Genomic DNA, 4,895 nt, shown 5'->3' with positions numbered 1-4,895 from the left:
AATGGTCCAGTCTAGAGATGATAATGGCTTAGAGCAGAGCATAAACATCGAAGGTACAGAGAAGTAGTCAGAGTGAGGATTATTTTAAAGAAAGAACCAACATATTTTTCTGATTAAATGGGTGTGGGGTATAAAGAATAAAACAAAGAAAGGAAGACTTCAGGATTTGGGGCTAGACTAATTGCTATGTTCTGAGATTGAGTAGACTAAATGAGGCGCAGATGTGTGGAGGAAATTTAAAAGGCTGATTTTTTGATATGTTAACATGTTATCATTGAGATCTATCTGATTAGATTTCTAAGCACAGATATTGACAAAGCACTTGGATATGTGAGTTTGTCTTATGAAAATTTATAGCTGCAAAAGATTTAATCATCTTAGTCTAATCAATATTTATTATAGATGAGAAAGTCAGTATTTCTTTAAAGCTTTATTTAAGGAATAAAATGAAGTGCTCGCTTCGGCAGCGCATATACTAAAATTGGAATGATACAGAGTTAATTAGCATGGTCCCTGTGCAAGGGTGACATGCAGATGCGTGGTGTTCCATGTTTTTGATGTTCCTGTAAGCAGTGTATTTTCAACAAATTAAAAAGTAAAATTTTACAGTTCATTGTATAGTAAAAAAATAAATATAAATAAATAAATTAATTAAAATGCCTTGCTTTCAAGGACTCTGAAACATGTAGTGACAGCAATAGAAATAAACAAAAAACATAAAATGTCAAATTCAGTTCTTTTGACTCTCAATTCAACACTTTTTCAGTCTACCAGGCTTTCTTCAGCATTTTTTAGTTCCATATGCAGTTAGTAAATAGCAGTTGGTAGCTTAATGCAACAAAAAGGTAAATGATTATAATTTTGGGTCCATCAGAGGGTGACAAAGCTTCCAGCTTTAGGCCTTTGTTGTCCATTATATTATCACAAAATTTATAAACATGACAAACCGATCAAAAACATTGCTCTCTTGAATAATTTTGAAAGTTGGATAAAGTTTGCCCCACCCTAACATAGTTTTAGAACTCTAACATAAGATCTAATGTTGAGACTTTTCTGCCTTGAAGCACAGAAACTGAATCAAGCACTCAACGTCTGTTCACGCGTAGCCTGGCAGCTAATTCAGTCCCTATCAAATCCAAGGGAACGTTTTGTCCATTTGAAGATTTGGTTGAGATCAGCTTTCTATATTTGGCCCTCTGACTAAATTTGCACTTCAAGAGGTTCTGAAAGATATGATCAGGATGTTGGTCTTCCACTAGCTTTGAACAAAGTTTGATTTTAAGTTAAAGGTTCCTGTATTTTCCTCTGTATTATTTTCATTTTGCAATAGAATATTTGTCAAAAATGATTACAGAGAGTGAAAAAAACCAAACTCTTTAAAACTATTTTTAACTGCTGTGTGTGGATATTTTATCTGGTGCTTTTTTAATTGATCATTGTAACAGTTGATTTGCTGCAACCTATAAGAAATAATAAAGTAATTTCAGAAAACTGAAAGATGTTATATCCATCAGGAAGTTGATACTCCTAGGGTATTACAGTTATGAACTAGCTAGATGGTTGCGGAGGGTAGTGGTGACTTCATTCTTTGACCATAGTCAGGAGACCACTGAGCAGCCTCAGCAAATTTCTGAAAGAGAAGAGACAGAATAGGTTTGCCATGAACTGATATATTTTAATGTCCAGGGAGTCAAATTCAATCAAAAGCAGCTCTTAAATGTACCAAATTTCATCCCTTTTAATGCTTCCAATTAACAAATTCTATCACTAACCAAAGGAAGGAAAGAGAAGCAGGGAGAGCCTGTAGATTCTCTTAAGCCAGAATTTTTGACTCATTTTGTTTTAAATCCTGCTAATAACATTTTGGAGATCAATCACACACCAAAAACATAATAAAGGCTGCATTATGGACAAATGCTAAATATTGATAATTACTGAATTCCAGTCTAATAATAAAGGATATTTTGTCCTTCGCATTAAAATGTAACAAAATGAATCTCATTAGAAGGCAACATGGGCTGTTTTCTTGTGAGTGTATTCTCTTCTAGATGTTTACTATGAAAAAAAATTTTAAAAATGGAAAGCATGTCATGTCCATTGTACATATGCACTCATTTTATGGCTAGAGAAGAAACGATGGAGATAAACACACTTGGAATTTTTATGTGGCACTGATATATTAAATTAGCCTGAATGAAAGTGACATCTTTTGTGTTTAAGGGATAAAAAAAGATAGTGTTATAGACTGCAGTACACCAAAGGCCCTTGTGGCAGGTGCGGTAATTTAAATCATATGAAACGTGCACTAAGGTAGCTGTGGTATGAGGCCAGGTGGTTAAAAATACAGAGCTAAATAGTTTTGAGCCACTTTGCTTTTCTAAAAGTCTTGACAAACAGAAGAGATTTTCATCTCTCTCGGGTGGCTTGGATATGACCCCAGTAGGAAGCAAGGATGGAATTTTCAAATTTCTTCCAGTCATACCTTTTGATTCTATGATTCAGAAATAAAATCAGGCTAATGTGAAGTAGAGATGCACATATTCATCAGCTGTAGTGTCCAGTAGAGGGCACTGGAAAGGCAGGACTGCAATGTGGCATCTCCTTGCTATACAGGTAGTTCTTTCAGAAAAGGAAACATGAAAAAATATTTTTTCCAAACCTCAAATTAATCTGCAAGTTTTGCCATTTATTCTTCAAATGCAATGTGAAATTTTAACTTTTTAAATTAAGATTGCTTGACAAAATGTGTTCCCTCAATAATCAGTGAAGAGAATCAAATTCCTATAACATGATTGCAATCTTCAGCTTACGTTGTTTCCTATTGAGAGGGGAGCAGAGATTAAATGATTTGTGACCTTCAAGTTTTCTTCTAAATTTAAACAGTAAAACCATAATCCAAATTTTTTATTTCCTAAGAACAATAATATTTATAGAATATCATCAAGTTCAGAGCATCATTTATATATTCTTGCCAAGGGTCCTGTTTACATTTCAAGATAACATGGTTTCTACATTATAAATAAATACACCCAAAACAAATATTGTCATAAAGGGTCCACATTTTTTTTTTGTCCTCTAACTTTGTAAACTTTATGAAAATAGGTGGGAAAAAATGTTGGAAAGGTTGAAGAAATGTACTGAAGGCGAGCGAATTTCAGAACATTACAAAAGAAATTTAAAAGGTAGCCATACTCGTGGGAGCCTATTTTCGATAAATTGTAGATATACCTATTCTCAAAAAGGACACATTCTATGTATGATATTTCATATTGCCCTAAAAGTCTCCTAGGATGAGACTTATAAACTAATGGCGACTAGCATTTACCAGGCACTGCGATTTCCTTCCCAGTTAGACTACTGAGCATGTTGCTCCACACCATTTGTCCGGCCACTTGGTCTTTGGATTTACATCGAAGAGCACCCTAAAGAAAAGGAAAACAAGAATATGTGAACGATAGTAAAAACATAACGCTGGAAATTTTGAATTTCAACATTCCTGCATTTTTGCATTAAAGACCTTCAGGCTTTGGCGACATTAGCATTTCTTAAGATTTCATAGAATCCAAACCCTCTGCTGCTCCCTGGAAAGGTAGAAAACAAAGACTAGGAAGGTTTTTGGTTTCTGTACACATTACATTGAAGAAGAACTCAATTTTTTTATTTTTTATTTTTATTTTATCCAATTTTGTATGCTTGCGGAATGTATATAGTAGTAGAGCTGCATTTGTTGACCAGCTACAGCTGTGCCTATGATGGTGCTTGCTGGTAATCCGTCCTCTCTCTGAGGTGGTGCTTTTTCTCAGGAGAAAAACTGAGAGCCATAGAATCATGCCTTTCTTTCCCTCCCACAGTTCTGTGAAATGATTAGTCATCATCACAGAGGTGGTTTGGTTTCTCTAAGTCTTATTTGGTTTTCCTACGTCTTATTTGGAAGCTGCCAAGATATAGTCAGATGCAAACACCATGATACAGAAGCATTTAAATGCAGGAGACAGACAGCATGGCAGCAGCAACTGAGCCTTTTTATCTCAAGCCCTAGATAGCAAGGCAGCAGAACAGAGCAGTTTAACTCAGGGGGACAGCAATGAAAAGTGTGGCAGCACATGAGAGCACATGCTGTAACAGGCTGACAGACAACATTTGGCTTGTATCAGGACACGGACTCCAAAGCTATGGAAAGACAGAAAATAAGCTTCTAATTTCCTTCCCAGAAATTAGGTCCAGCTTCTGACTACTGTTCTGTGTTGGTTGGGGTTTTGACTACATAAAAGCAGACAGGCTTTAATTTATGTCTGGTAATGGGTTTTCCTTCTTTTTTCTTTCTTTTTTTCTTCCTTTTTTTTTTAACTTCTTCAAAGTGATTCTGTCTGGCTGGAAAAAACATATTTGTATTTTTCAAAAGAACAGTGTCTCAACTCATATATATACCTTCATTCATTCATTCATATATTCATGTCTTCAAAAGTACTTACCATGGACCAGGAGTTTTTTAGTTGCTAGGGATGTATCAGTGAGCAAAACTGACAGATGTCTCTGACATCCTGAAGCTTACATACCAAAGTATGGTGACAGAATATAAATCTGCAGAAAATATATAATAGACCAGATGGTAAGCAGACCAAGTAGCAGAGTAAAGCATGAAATGAAACAGGAAATGCCACCTTGGGTATAAGGAAAAGTTGTACTCTTAAATAAAGTGATAAAGGAAAATAAACTTGTAGTAGATAAAGGAACCAGACCATGTGGTTGTGTGTATATGCAAGAATGTGTATAGTGGGGGTACTTATTCCAGAAAGAGGGAAGGACGATGTCAAAGGCACTGAGCTAAAAATATTTGTTTTGCTACTTGATTACTTCTAACCAATGACACCCTCGTATCCACCCTGCTCCCCACT

The 4,895-nt window shown here is 35.3% G+C and overlaps 1 non-coding gene across 1 annotated transcript; it reads left to right on the top strand.

Moving 5' to 3' along the window:
- The first annotated feature begins 451 nt into the window (after positions 1–451).
- On the top strand, positions 452–556 carry LOC120595277 (U6 spliceosomal RNA). Its single transcript, XR_005650779.1, has one exon. It is a non-coding gene; the product is annotated as a U6 spliceosomal RNA (small nuclear RNA).
- Positions 557–4,895: the final 4,339 nt, after the last annotated feature.

Source organism: Pteropus medius, unplaced genomic scaffold (genome assembly GCF_902729225.1).
Source record: "Pteropus medius unplaced genomic scaffold, Ma_sr-lr_union100, whole genome shotgun sequence".
NCBI lineage: Eukaryota > Metazoa > Chordata > Mammalia > Chiroptera > Pteropodidae > Pteropus > Pteropus medius.
Note: the sequence above shows the minus strand (reverse complement) of the source record. Positions and strands in the feature narration are given on the sequence as shown.